Source organism: Bubalus bubalis, chromosome 18 (assembly GCF_019923935.1).
Source record: "Bubalus bubalis isolate 160015118507 breed Murrah chromosome 18, NDDB_SH_1, whole genome shotgun sequence".
In the NCBI taxonomy this organism is placed as follows: domain Eukaryota; kingdom Metazoa; phylum Chordata; class Mammalia; order Artiodactyla; family Bovidae; genus Bubalus; species Bubalus bubalis.
The window spans coordinates 38,820,583-38,836,142 of NC_059174.1; the positions used below are offsets into that span (position 1 = coordinate 38,820,583).

A 15,560-nucleotide genomic window follows, 5' to 3' on the forward strand; every position below is an offset into this window, starting at 1 on the left:
TCTCAAGAGTATTCTCCAACACCATAGTTCAAAACTATCAATTCTTCAGCACTCAGTTTTTTTTATGGTCCAGCTTTCTAATCTGTACCTGACTACTGGAAAAACCATAGCTTTGACTAGATGGACCTTTGTTGGCAAAGTAATGTCTGCTTTTTAATATGCTGTCTAGTTGGTCATAGCTTTTCTTCCAAGGAGTAGGCATCTTTTAATTTCATGGCTGCAGTCACCATCTGCAGTGACTTTGGAGCCCAAGAAAATAAAGTCTGTCACTGTTTCCATTGTTTCCCCATCTATTTGCAATGAAGTGATGGGACCAGATGCCATGATCTTAGCTTTCTGAATGTTGAGCTTTAAGCCAACTTTTTCACTCTCCACTTTCACTTTCATCAAGAGGCTTTTGAGTTCCTCTTCACTTTCTGCCATAAGGGTGGTGTCATCTGCATATCTGAGGTTATTGATATTTCTCCCGGCAATCTTGATTCCAGCTTGTGCTTCCTCCAGCCCAGTGTTTCTCATGATGTACTCTGCATATAAGTTAAATAAGCATGGTGACAATACACAGCCTTGACATGTATCAGCCTTTCCTGATTTGGAACCAGTCTGTTGTTTCGTGTCCAGTTCTAACTGTTGCTTCCTGACCTGCATACAGATTTCTCAAGAAGCAGCTCAGGTGGTCTAGTATTCCCATCTCTTTCAGAATTTTCCACAGTTGGTTGTGGTCCACACAGTCAAAGGCTTTGGCACAGTCAATAAAGCAAAAGTAGATGTTTTTCTGGAACTCTCTTCCTTTTTCGATGATCCAGTGGATGCTGGCAATTTGATCTCTGATTCCTCTGCCTTTTCTAAATCCAGCTTGAACATCTGGAAGTTCATGGTTCACATACTGTTGAAGCCTGGCTTGGAGAATTTTCAGCATTACTTTACTAGCGTGTGAGATGAGTGCAATTGTGCAGTAGTTTGAGCATTCTTTGGCATTGCCTTTCTCTGGGATTGGAATGAAAACTGACCTTTTCCAGTCCTGTGGCCACTGCTGAGTTTTCCAAATTTGCTGGCATATCGAGTGCAGCACTTTCACAGCATCATCTTTTAGGATCTGAAATAGCTCAACTGGAATTCCATCATGTCCACTAGCTTTGTTTGTAGTGATGCTTTCTAAAGCCCACTTAACTTCACATTCCAGGATGTCTGGCTCTAGGTGAGTGATAACACCATCGTGATTATCTGGGTAGTGAAGATCTTTTTTGTATAGTTTCATGCAAAGATGGGTACAATAAAGGACAGAAACGACATGGACCTAACAGAAGCGGATGAGATTAAGAAAAGGTGGCAAGAATACAGAGAACTATTGCCATGGGGAGGAGCTAGGAAATGAAAATACTTCCTGCCCTATCAATAAACAAGAAATGTCATGGCCATCAGTGATTTCTGGCCTCCAAATGCGAATGAGGGCTCCAGAAACTGCCATCCAACAGATGCTACCACCCCCCCTCCAAAGGTGACTGCTGGGCAGGGAGGGGGGGGGATGTTGATGCCAAAAAGCAGCCATCTGCCACTCTTTCAGGTGAACAAGGCAACAATTTAGCCCTGGGTAGATGAGGTGCATATGAAAGGAATGAATTCAGTTGAGTGTTACAAACTTGTTCATAGCCTCATTTCCCCTCCTGCCTCCTTAGAACAGTCTCTCGGAACTGAGGTGCTATCTCCTGGACTGCAGTCATCATTTTGCCCCAAATAAAACTTAACTAGCAACTCTCAAGTTGTGCATATTTTTTAGTCAACACCTATATGTAAACTCTTTTCAAATCTAAGGAATTTGGACTAACACTAAAACCAAATCTACCTCAGATGGAATTTGGAATTTCTATCAAAAAGCAAGTAATATAAATTCATTTGCCTCCTTAGAAAAGTAAAATGTTAACTCCTCAGTAAACATCATCAGAATAGGTAACTAAAGTGGCTAGACACTGAAAGACACAACACAAAGAGACAGGTAATAAAGCGTAGCTTTAGTAACATGAAGAAACTCTGGAGGGTATAAAGACACCTCTATTTCACATATTTGTCAAAGATGGGTCAACATCTACAAATGCTAGTTTGGGACCATGCTCAAACAGCATGGGAACAAAAGGAACCCAATCAATCACACGATCAGGGACTTAGGTGCTAAATTCCCTGAAAGAGGAACCGAATGTTTTATGCTACAAATATAAATCCAACATTGCGAAGGAAGTTGAAAATCCTGAAGAGGTGTCTATATTTCACAGTGAGTCTTTTGGCTGGGAATGTGAGGAGAGACTTTCTCTCCCCTCAAAACCCTACTGCAAACCTACTACAGAAAGTAGATAAAAATAAACCTAAATTACTAATCTGATGATTCAGGAATAACATCTTTCAGATTTACAAAAGTAAAATCATAAGGCCCCTTTAAAGGAGTCTAACAATCAGGGTACCAGCTAGAAACACACAGTATCCACACCTGGTTAAAGTGAGGAGAATTCAATAAAGATACTACTTATAAAGATGTGGGTAACATTTAAAGAAAAGAACAAAGGATAATGAATTGCCCCAGAACCATAAATACATCTAGGCCTGAATGGGCAAGATGAAGAAGTGGAACCTGGGGAAGGTAGCTATCCAGAAAGGGCCACCAGCAAAGAATTACACTGGTGGAGGCGCAATTTGCACCTCATTCCTCCTGTAGGTCCATCTATTCCTTAACTGGAAGCCAGGAAGCAAAGGGGCCCACACACACAGTACACATGAATGAGCCTCCAGGGATATAGATCAGAGGAGAGAAAAAAGTATGTGGCTTTGGAGGAGAAAACAGAAGATACCCAGCCAAAGACTTGATTTTTACACAAGACCAAAGAAGCCAGAAACTAGATCTAACAAAGCAACCTCTGGTTCACACTGTACTAAGACTTGTTAACCAAGCTAGAAAACTTAAGCTAAATGGTGTTTCTACAATAATACAGGAACATAATTTAAGTTATTTCAATATAATCTCTAAAGTCCCTTTCAACCCTAAGGTTCTGCAGGACACTAAATATTCTATTGTACTGAAACAGGCAAAAAGGCATAAATAATGAAGATTAATCCTCAAGACAATTCTTGAACATCTTATTTCTTGAAAGAAACATAATTTGTACACCCATGTTCATAGCAGCATTATTCATTATAGCTAAAAAGTGGAAACAATCTGTCCAATGAAACAAGAATGGATAAAAAAACATATATATATGTGTGTGAGTACTAATATTAACATACTCCAACAGCCCATGTTGTAGCACATCAAAGAACTTTCTTCCATTTAAGGTTAAATAATATTCTATTCATCTATCAGTATTCTAACTGTATTAGCCTATTAGTATTTAATAATATGTATGTCTTAAGAGTAAATGTACACATATACCTTAGGATCCTGCAATTCTATTCCTGGACATATACCCCCAAGGAAATTTGTACAGAAGCCAAGAAGACACAGGTATATGGATTCTGTGGTAGTAAGGAGGTGGAGGAATGCCAAGTCTCCATTACAAAAAGAAAGATAAAATGTAACAAACGTGACAGAATACTATCCAGCCAACAGAATTAATGAACTAGCTATATACACTTATAGCAACTGCTGCTGCTGCTAAGTCACTTCAGTTGTGTCCGACTCTGTGCGACCACATAGACGGCAGCCCACCAGACTCCCCTGTCCCTGGGGTTCTCCAGGCAAGATCACTGGAGTGGGTTGCCATTTCCTTCTCCATTGTATGAAAGTGAAAGATGAAAGTAAGTCGTTCAGTCGTGTACGACTCTGTGCGACCCCAAAGACAGCAGCCCACCAGGCTCCCCCGTCCCTGGGATTCTCCAGGCAAGAACACTGGAGTGGGTTGCCATTTCCCTCTCCAATAGCAACACGAATAGTCCTTAAAAGCAGAAGAAAAAAAAGCAAAGAACAGGGAGGGTTCTAGGTTCAATTCCTTTCACTGAATGAAGCTATAAATCCTGAAAAGCATATATGGAGCAGCTTTTTGAGGATTCTGAAAAGTAAATAATAGAAGCTAAAGGAAATGGCAACCCACTCTGGTGTTCTTGTCTGGAGAATCCCAGGGACGAGGGTAACCCTGGTGGGCTGCTGTCCGTGGGGTCGCACAGAGTTGGACACGACTGGGGCGACTTAGCAGCAGCAGCAGAGACCAAATTTGATACACCAATAAAGTGGCAGTGAGTTATTAGTTTTTCCCTCTGGTATTTCCTAGATGCAAGGCTGAAACCAGAAGTGAGCACTGACACAGCAAAGTATGAACAGCAAGAGAAGCTCAACTCTCTAGTCCTGTCTTGAGAAGCCAGAAAGAGGATCCCTGGTGGGGACAGACTGAGTGAAATACACCAAATCAGTAAAGTCAACTCACAGAAAAAACAATCAACGTACATCAATGCTGAGATTATACAGTTGCTGGAATTAATTGACAAAGGCTTTAAAGCAGCTACTGTAAAAATATTTCAACAATTCAACCACACTTCAATAAAAAATAAATTTAGAAAACACTGCAACAAGTAAGGGCAAATACTCTTGAATGACTAGAAAATCTCAGTAAAGAAACAAAAAACATCAAGAGGAAATAGGTTTTTTTGGCCCTCTGTGCACCTTGCGAGATCTTCGTTCCTCAAACAGAGATCAAACCCAGCCCCTAAACCCAGGTCCTGGCAGTGAAAGCACCGAGTCAGAACCACTTGATCACCAGGGAATTCCTGAGGAAACAAACTTTAAAACTGAAAAATACAATAATCAAAAGAGGGGCTTCCCTGGTGGCTCAGTGGTAAAGAATCTGCTTGTCAATGCAGGAGACATGGGTTTGATCTCTGACCTGGGAAGATCCCATATACCACAGAGCGACTAAACCTGTGCACCACAACTACTGAGCCTGTGCTTTAGAGCTGGGGAACTGCGACTACTGAAGCCTGCATGCTCTAGAGCCTGTGCTCCAGAACAAAAGAAGCCACCTCAATGAGAAGTTCGCACACAGCAACAAGAGAGTAGCCCCAGCTTGCCTCAATTAGGGAAAAGCCAACACAGCATTAAAGACCCAGCTCAGTCAAAAATAAATAAAATCTGTTTTTAAAAAATGTTAAAAACTCACCCTATGGGCTGGACAGCAGAAAGGAAATGACAATGGAAAGTGCCAATGCACTTGAACATAGATCAATACTAAGTATTCAATCTGAAAAAGAGATTTTAAAAAAACACTGAAAAAAGTGATCAAAGTCTCAGATATCTGTAGAAATAGCAAAGGGTCTAATATTGCATCATCAGAATATCAGAAGGATGGGAGAAACAGTTTGGTACCCAAAAACTTTTGGAAAAATATTGGGTGAAAACTCTCCAAATTTAGCAAAATAAATAAATCTACAGACTGAAAAACTCAGACAGCTCTGAAGTGAATAATCCCAAAGAAATGTATGCTCAGAATCATCTTAATCAAACTGCTGAAAACTAAAGACAAATTTTAAAATACTGAAAGCAGCCAAAGAAAAACACATTACCTATAGATCATCTATTCAAATAATAAGACTTCCCATCAGAAACCACAGAGGCCAAAAGGAAGTATGACCAGAAAAGAACTGTCAACCCAGAATTCTATACCCAGTGAAAATACCCTTCAGAATTACAGGGGAAATGAGTCATTCTCTGGTTTTCCCAGGTAGTTCAGTGGTAAAGAATCTACCTCCCAATGCTGGAGACACAGGAGATGCAACTTCCATCCCTGAGTCAGGAATACCCGCTGGAGGAGGAAATGGTAACCCACTCCAGTATTCTTGTTGGGAAACTCCCATGGACAAAGGAGCCTGGTAGGCTACAGTCCATTAGGTCGCAAAGAGTCGGATACTACTCAGCACACACACACAAGTCACTCTCAGATGAGGGAATATTAATAAGAAAACATGGAACACTAAAATAAAGGAAGAAATGGCAAATATTTATATCTTACATTACAGAAATGGCAAATATCTGGGTAAATACAATAGAAGACTGTTCTCTTCAGTCTCTTAAAATGTATTTGACAGTTAAAAGCAAAACTAATAACACTGATGGGTTTTTTTCAACACATGTAAACATAATACATAAGATAACCACAACATAATGGTATAAAGGGGTAGGGAGCAAGGTAAAGGGACCTACATGATATTTCTATTAATATATTCCACAAGAAGTGATAAAATACTAAGTAGATTGTGAAAAGTTAAGTATGTCCACTATAATTCCTAGATTGACTAGGAAAACATACTATATCCAAAAAAGACTAAAAAGCTGGACAAATTTTAAACTTGATGACTAAACTGTTCAAATAACCCAAGATAAGGCATGCAAGCAGAAAGAGAAATGAAAACCATAAAACAAATAATAAAGTGGCAGGCCCAAATTCAAATATGCTAAAATTACATAAGTAGAAATGATCTAAATATGACAATTTAAAGAACAGATTGTCAGAATTGTTACTATGTATGGTGACAGATGTTAACTAGGCTTACCAGATGGTTCAAAAAATGATCAAACTATATACTGCCAAGATTAAATTCACATCGATAATGTAGGAAGGTTAAAAGGATGAAAAAAAGTATATCATGCAAACAGTAGTCAAAAGAAAGCTGAAAGTTGTACCTTTCAACCCCCTCCACCCATTTCATTACAAACTTCCAGTTATAAAATACTGTAAATGAGTCATGGGATGTTATGTACAATGTGGTATGGTGACTATGATTAATACTGTATTACATATTTTGAACTGTGGGGTTGGAGATGACTCTTGAGGGTCCCTTGGACAGCAAGGAGATCAAACCAGTCAATCCTAAAGGAAATCAACCTTGAATATTCATTGGAAGGACTGATGCTGAAGCTCCAATATTTTGGCCACCTGATGCGAAGAGCTAACTCACTGGAAAAGATCCTGATCCTGAGAAAGATTGAGGGCAGGAGGAGAAGGGGATGACAGAGGACGAGATGGTTGGATGGCATCACCGACTCAGTGAACATGAGTCTAAGCAAGCTCTGGGAGATGGTGAAGGACAGGGAAGCCTGGCATGCTGCAGTCCAAGGGGTCACAGTCAGAGAAAACTGAGCAACAACAACAAATTACAAAGCTATTAAGAAAAAAAATTTTTTTTTTTTTTTTTTTTCATTTTTTTGGCCCTGCTGTCGGGCATGTGGGATGTGATATCTTAAGTTCCCCAACCAGAGATTGAACCTGCACCCCCTGCAATAGAAATGCAGAGTCTTAACCACTGGATTGCCAGGGAAATCCCAAGAGAATGAATCTTAAAAGTTCTCATCAAAAGAAGAAAAAACTGTAACTATCTATGGTGACAGATGTTAACTAGACTTACTGATGACATCACTGACTCAAAGGACATGAATTTGAGCAAACTCCAGGAGATGGAGGACAAGGAAGCCTGGTGTCGCAGAGTTGGACTCAACTTAGAGACTGAACAACAAAAACTTAATGCGGTAATCATTTTGCAATACATACAAATATCAAATCATTGTGTTGCACACCTGAAACTAATATAAGGTTATATATCAATAATACTTCAACTTTTAAAAAAGCAGAAGGGGCTATACTGTTAGACAAAGTAGACTTTAGCAAGAAAAACTGGGATACAAAGGGATATTACATAATCACAGAAGGGTGAATTCAAAAATAAAATGTAACAACCTAATAGTGAATGCAACCTAATAGTGAATGCACAATAAAGCCTCAAAATACAAGAAACAACAAAAGACAGACAGGACAGGACAAAGAAACAAATCCTTAACACTTCAACAAATATGTTGAAGTTGGACACTTAACATATTTCCCTTTGAAATTTCTTAAACTAGCAGACAGAATACCAGCAAGAGTACAGAACTAAAACCCAATAATAACCAACTATATCTCACTGACATTTACAGAACACTCCACTCAACACAGCAATGCACAGGCAACATTTATGAACAAAGACCACATCCTGGGTTACAAAACAAGCTCTAACAAATTAAACAGAACTGAAGTCACACAAGGTATATTCTTTAACTGCAATGGAAATTAACCTAAAATCAGTAATAAGAAAGATAACATGTCAGTTACCCGAAAAAAAAAAAAAAAAAGAAAGATAACAGAAAATCTCCAAACACTTGTAAATTAAACACTATACTTCTAAATATACATGTCAAAGAGGAAGTTTCAAGTGGAAATTATTTTTTAAAGTTTAAACTGCAAGAAAATGAAAATTAAAATATAACATCAAAATGTGTGTGTGAAGCTAAAGCAGTGCTTGGGGAAATTTTACAATTTTAAATGCTCACATTAGAAAAGAAGGAAGGTCTGAGGGGCAGTTTTTCAAGGCAGAAGCCTGGTGTCTCTCTCTTTGGCTGACAGAGCAATAAAGTTATTCTTTTCTACTTCCTGCCCCCCCTACCCGCCCCCGAAAAGAAAGGTCTCAAATTAGTATGCCCCCCGCCCCTGAAAACAAAGGTCTCAAATTAGTAAACTAAACTTCCACAAGTAACTGTAAAGAGAGAAAAATTAACCCAAAGCAAGCAGAAAGAAACAATTAAAAGGTAAACACCAATGAAACTAAAAAGAGGAAAATCAATGAAATCAAACACAGGTTCTTTGGAAAGAGGAAGGACGGAAGTGGTGGGGGACACACACGTTACCAGTATCAGGACTGAAAAAGAGGGATATCATTACAGGGCCTATAAATATTAAAAGGGACATTATTACTAACTTGGGCTTCCCAAATGATGCAGTGGTCAAGAATCTGCCAACCAATGCAGGAGCTCAAGAGATATGGGTTACGAAGAGTCCCTGAAATGGCATCCCACTCCAGTATTCTTCCCTGGAAAATTCCATGGACAGAGGAGCCTGAAGCGCTACATTTCATGGGGTCAGAGTCAGACACAATTGAACACAAGTACACACAGGTATTACTAACTTACACCTATAAATTCAACAATGAGACAAAATGGACAAATCTGTTAGAAATGCAATTTACCAAAACTGACGCATAAAGGAACGATATTCAACATTTGTAATAACCTATAACGGAAAGAATCTGAAAAAGTAAATATATGAATGGCAATCACTTTGCAGTACATCTGAAACTAACACAACATTGTAAGACAACTACAATTAAAAAAAAAAAAGCTGGACTTCCTTGCTGGTACAGTGACTAGGAATCTGCCTACCAATGCAGGGGACATGAGTTTGGTCCCTGGGCTGGAAGATTTCACATGCCACGGAGCAACTAAGCCAGTGCACCACAACCACTGAAGCCTGAGCACTCTTAGGGCCCTTGAGTGACAACTACTGAGCCCTCATGCTGCAGCTACCGAAGCCCAAAAGCCTAGAACCTGTCCTTCAAAACAAGAGAAGCCACCACAATGAGGAGTACATGCAGCAGAACTAAAAGTAGCCCCCACTCATCAAAACTAGAGAAAGCCCAAGTGCAGCAATGAAGACCCAGCGCAACCAAAAAGTAAAATAAGTATTTTTTTTAAACGGACTCAAAAGAAATACAAAATATAATTGCCCCTTACACATGACAAAAATTGAATCTAACATTAAGAACCATTCCAAAAGAAAATCCAGGTCCAAGTGGCTTCTCTATTAAACATTTAAGGAAATTCTATCAAACACTTAAGGAAACTTAGCACCAATATTTACATGAACCCTCACACCTCAAGAGCTTCCCAGATGGCTCAGGTGGTAAAGAATCCACCTGCCAAGCATGATCCCTGGGTCAGGAAGATCTCCTGGAGAAGGAAATGGCAACCCACTCCAGTATTCTTGCCTGGAGGAGCTTGGCGGGCTACAGTCCAAGAAGTCACAAAAGAGGAGGACACTAGACTGAGTGTCCAAAAACAACAACATACCTCAAAAAGCTAGTATGAGGATTAAATGAAAATTTGTGGATTTTAGGGCATTTCCTGGAGGTCCAATGGCTAGGACTCCACACTTTTCACTGACTAGAGCCAGAGTCAATTCCTGGTGGGGGTACTAAGATCCTGCAAGTACCACCTGGAAGGTGGCAAAAAAATAAGTAAAACTCCAGTCAACAGACTCATACTAAAAGAAAAGGTCTAATCATCTAAAGATTAGCTGATAGGTTATTAGCTAATAGCTGGTGGCCCACTAGTTCAGAATCCACCTGCCAATGCAGGGGACATGGGTTCAATCCCTGGTGCACAAAGATCCCACAAGCTGTGGGGCAACTAAGCCCACCGTGCCACAAATACTGAAGCCCGAAGGCCCTAGAGCCTATGCTCTGCTACAAGAGAAGCCACTGTCATGAGACACCAGCACAATGCAACCAGAGTAGCCCCTGCTCGTTGCAACTAGAGAAAGCCAGTGCACAGCAATGAAGACCCAGCGCAGCCAAAATTAAACGATTTAAAAATAAAGATTAGCTGATAAATGAACTTTTTAAAAACTGAAGACTAGGACTTCCCTGGTAGTCCAGTGGTTAAGAATCTGCCTGCCAATGCAGGAGACACAGGTTCAATCCCTGGTCTGGGAAGATTCCACATGTCTCAGTGCAGCTAAGCTAAAGTGCCACAATTGCTAAATTTAGGGAAAAAAAAAAAAATGAAGAATACTTGATGTACAATATAAGTTACAGGTATACAATACAGTGGCTCACAATTTTTAAAGGTTATACTCCATTATTACATATTTTATATCTTTTGGATTAAAATTAAAAGTTAAATATATATTTGCATCTGTTTTCCCTTGCTTTAACTGTTTCAACCTCACTGGAGGATTTCAGCTGTAATCAGTTTAGCTCTTCTCAAGCTAGCTGCTGCCTTTAGTATGCCATGTCTGATTCTTCTCAAAGCACACACTATTTCTAAGGTTCCACTGTTATTCCCACACTGTCTCGTACAGTACTTAGTACAAAGCTGTCACTAGTTTATTATGCTAATAGGAAATTTAACTAAAAATAAGTCTTTTTTTGAGTTCCACAAACTTACAGAGTCTAGTTTTGTTTTAGATTTAAGGAAAGGAAAATAATTTGCCAAAATACTTTGTCAACTTGAGTTCTGAGGATTTTCAACTTTCAGAAATCAGACTCCTACAAAAACTAATCATTAAGGACAATGACACTAAGCCACAAGGTATTAACTATTATTTTTATTTAGGACATGTCCAAAATAATTATCAATATATGTTAAAAAAAAAAATTAGACTCAAAGCTTATCTAATAAAAAAGGTCAATTTAATTATCATTTCAGGATTTTTTTTTTTCTTTTGGCCCTGCCTCAAAGCTTGCAGTATCTTAATTCCTCAACCAGGGAGCCAACTCATGTCCTGGCAGTAAAACCACCAAGTCCTAACCCCTGAACCGCCACGGAATTCTTCCAATTCAGGATTTGAACTTGTGTTTCCAAAGCTACCATCAACTTTGTATCCTGAATGATTCAGAATACTAATTTTAGGAATAACCTAAAAGTAAATAAACTATTCTGGTCAAGTCACTATTTTATACATATACAAATAATTATATACAGGAAAAAACATATATAAATACATGTATATGTGAGTACACATATATATTACCACATACTAATACTGCCCAATACCTAATTTAAAATTGTCATTTGATTCAGAGCTTATTCTAAACTCATTTTGTACCTCAAGATTTTTACTGCCATTCATCCACTCATCAAACATTTTTGAGTGTGGCTATCAAGTAGGGCCTCCCAGGCGGTTCAGTGGTAAAGAAACTGCCGGCCAATGCAGGAGACTTAGGTTTGATCCCAGAGTCCAGAAGTTCCCTGGGAGTAGTAAACGGCAACTCACTCCAGTATTCTTGCCTGGAGGAGCCTGGCAGGCTACAGTCCATGGAGTCCCAAAGAGTCAGATACAACTGAGCATGCACACATGCACACATTCTATCAAGTACTGTGCCAAGCAGATGGAGACAACAGACACTTAAGTAATACCCTAGTGTTTTATGGAGTTCACAGTTTAATGGGGTAAGTGACACAAAAACAACTATAAGACACATAAACATCTATAACATAATCGTTACAGGGACTTCCCTGGTGGTCCAGCGGTTAAGAATCCACCTGCCAATGCAGGGGATACAGGTCCAATCCCTGGTCTGGTTGGGAAGATTCGACACGCCTTGAGCCAACTAGGCCTATACACCACAACTACTGAGCCCATGCACTCCACAAGAGAAGCCACCACAACGAGAAGCCCATGTACTGCAACGAAGACCAAGCGCAGCCAAAAATTAAAAAAGGAAACTATAAATCTTATAAAAGGATTACGAACTAGTGATTGTGAAACTACTTCTCAGTATTTTAATTACATCACCATTATGTCACACATTGGTCAGCAACCTCATGTTCTCTTCTGGGCTCTTTCAAATCCTTCATTTTACTCCAGTCCTTAAAGTTGGAACAAACTGATCTAGTCCTTCTTTTATCACCCAGCTTCAGGAGCCTTTTAAAACTGGATAAACTCTCCATTCTGAATAAAGGAAAGTGTAGAACCATGGATTGGGCCATTCCTCATGTTACCCCTGGACAGAGAAGGGAGAGACTGTTGCAGCTCACAACAGCTTCCCAAATTAGTGAAGCTGCCCAGAGACAGTAATCCTGAAAACTTTAAAGTAGCCAAAAAATAGCAAAATAAACCATTAAGTCCCAAGAAACCAACTTTAGAGTCTTGTAGCACCAAAAGAACTAATCTGGGAAGGGAGGCAACAGTCTACAGTACACAGAATGCCATTTTTTAGTATATAGGAAAACTGTATTTGAAATGTATTATTTTATTTATCCTGAATACCTCTTTCGTATAAGTGATATGAACAGATTCAGGTATGATTTAGGCATTGCAGATATGAATAAGTGACATAAAAGTACAAACAAGCTAGAAGACATTTCCACAATAATACAGCCCAATTCTTAAAACCATTTCACATACAGAAATGTTGTTTCCTATATTTTCAAATTGTACTAAAATCATCAGTGACCAATCTAACCAAGATTGAAAATTTAATACAAGACCACAAAACCAGCAGTATCATGTATAACTCACAAGAAAAGTACAGACTTCAGAGACCATCAAGATTTTCCAGAAGGAGCTATAAATATTGAAATTCATAAGACATTATGACAGTACCTTTATCCTGTTTCTCAATAAAATATAAAAAGCAATACAAAAAATTCGTTGGGCATACTTTCACCAAGAGTTTCTCTTAAGGCATACTTTTACAAAGTTGTAATCATGGACCCCAATCACTAGTGAATTCTTTTATCACTTAACATCGTATCTGCTACAGTCTTTAGTATTATACTTTAATGGCTGCCTAATACTACACTGAGTAACCATTTTTAATAATTTCCCAATCTTTTTTATATTTACCATATAAAATAATGCTGAAGTTAGTATTCATGTGTATTCTACTTTTTCTGTATTTTAAATTATTTCTTTATATTCTCTTCTAGTTCTATTTTTAAATCAGGATAGACTTTGTGTCAAATGGGACTTAATTGTGATTTTAAAGGAAAAGTGAAAAGTCGCCCGGTTGTGTCCGACTCTCTGCGACCCCACAGACTATACAGTCATGGAAATCTCCAGGCCAGAATACTGGTGTGGGTAGCCTTTCCCTTTTCCAGGGGATCTTCCCAACCCAGTGATCGAATCCAGGTCTCCCACATCACAGGCGGATTCTTTACCAGCTGAGCCACCAGGGAAGCCCAAGAAAACTTGAGTGGGTAGCCTATCCCTTCTCCAGCGCATCTTCTGACCCAGGAATCAAAGTAGGGTCTCCTGAATTGGAGGATTCCTTACCAGCTGAGTTACCAGGGAAATGATTTTAAAGGAATGAAACCTTAAATTAAGTAGACTATAAAGAATTGGGGATTCTGGGGCTCCCAATCACTGAAATTCCAGAGGCAAAGGAAGATAGGAAGAACGAAAACAATCTGGACAGAACAGTAACACAAGACTTAGGAAACTGGGTGACTTTAAAATATAATAAACATTAAGGTTTCAAAACAATCTTTTATCTTCGAATAAAAGGATATTACTAAGTCCTCCTATCCCAGAAGATGGGGTGTTGAGAAAGCTGTAAAAACAAAATTTCCGGTGGAAATTTCTCCTAAGTTACAGGAGTCAAAAAGGCTACTACTTGCGCGGGGCGGGGATTGGTGGGGCGACGACGACACATATATTAACTATTACTTTATTAAACGAATACATAATGGGGGTATAAACGAAACAAGATTGGCAAGAAAATAATCGTTGATGAAGCTGGGTGAGGAGGGAATTCATTAGTCTTTACCTTGGCTTTAAATTTTCATAATAAAAAGTTTAGAAAAATAATGAATACGCTAGCATAATAGAAAAACTATGACCAGCTCTTAATTTCAGTTTCACTACTACAAACAGTGAAAGTGACTCTCTTTCCTATTACCTAATTATTAAACGGGCGCTCTTGGGTCCCGATCCTTGTAAAACTTTATGCAGGTCGAGTTTCCAGTCCTCTCACCTGCAGCACCGCGGAAGGGAAGCAATGAGAACTGAAAGAGGGGCGCATGGACAGGACCACAGGCTCCTCAAAAGACCACTCATCAGACAAGAAGGGGTCGGAGAAAGGGGTCAAAGGTCGCGTTTTGCTTCCGCTAAAGAAAAGGGCAATTTCGCCCAGGGGCCCCAGGTACGTTCCCTGGAGGCCGCGCCGCCCAGGGGAGGCTGCCCGGCTCGGACGCGGACTCCCTCGGGCACGAGGGACACAACCGAACCGAAGTCTCTCTGGGCCAGAAGAGATAGGGGAGGGGAGTGGCCGAGAGCGCCGGCCCGGCCCTGTCCGCGTCGGGTGCCAAAGCCCAGGCCGCGGCAGCTTCACCCCGGGGTAGAGATGGCTCGAAGCAGGGAGGACAAGAAAGTTTGGCGGTGTCATATATCCACGACTAGCGGTCTCCAAGCTGCTCGCGGCCCTGCCACGCCCCCGAGCCCGGCCTTCGGCGGCCTTCCGCGCCGCAGCCCCTCCGGCCCGACCTCCGGCCTGACCCAGGATCATTCTGTTTCTCCTCACCTGCCACCTCAGAGGCGTCCAAATCCCTGGCTAGGGACTTATAAGCCCGGAGCGCAGCGTGGGGAAGAAAACAAAGACGCTCGACCCTGAAAAAGCCCACTCACCTGGCCAAATCCGGACGTGAAAACGGCAGAGACGCACTTGGGAACCAAGACTCAGCATCCAAAATGGCGGCTCGCTCTGCCTCAGCACAGCGCGCACAGGCGGAGGAATCCGCGGAACCGAGTTAGCCACGCCCTCTTTCCAGGGATTGGCTGCACGCCCGCCGCTCCTAGGACTCATCCCCTGAGGGCCTCCGGCTCCCCTGCCCAGATTCCTTCGGAGCCGGCGCAGCCGGGGACTACTTCCCGCGGCGGAGGCACGGAAGGAGAGAGCAGACTCGTCACGCCTACAGAATCACCTGCTGGGAAGTGCCCAGGGTTTCGCAGGTTACTCCCTGGGCGCGGGGAGGCTGGCAGCTGGGGCTTGTTTTCCGAGTCCGC

At 40.7% G+C, this 15,560-nt stretch overlaps 1 protein-coding gene across 4 annotated transcripts in view; it reads right to left on the reverse strand.

Moving 5' to 3' along the window:
• Positions 1-15,335, reverse strand: part of IST1 (IST1 factor associated with ESCRT-III) — a 40,043-nt gene extending 24,708 nt beyond the window's left edge. For 3 of the 4 annotated variants that reach the window (XM_044932129.2, XM_006060385.4, XM_006060384.4), the window contains exon 1: positions 15,183-15,335. The gene's annotated coding sequence lies outside the window, so the exon portion shown is untranslated. The remainder of the gene's footprint in view (positions 1-15,182) is intronic. The other variant, XM_025268974.3, reaches the window with a different exon arrangement.
• Between the last annotated feature and the right edge of the window lie 225 nt (positions 15,336-15,560).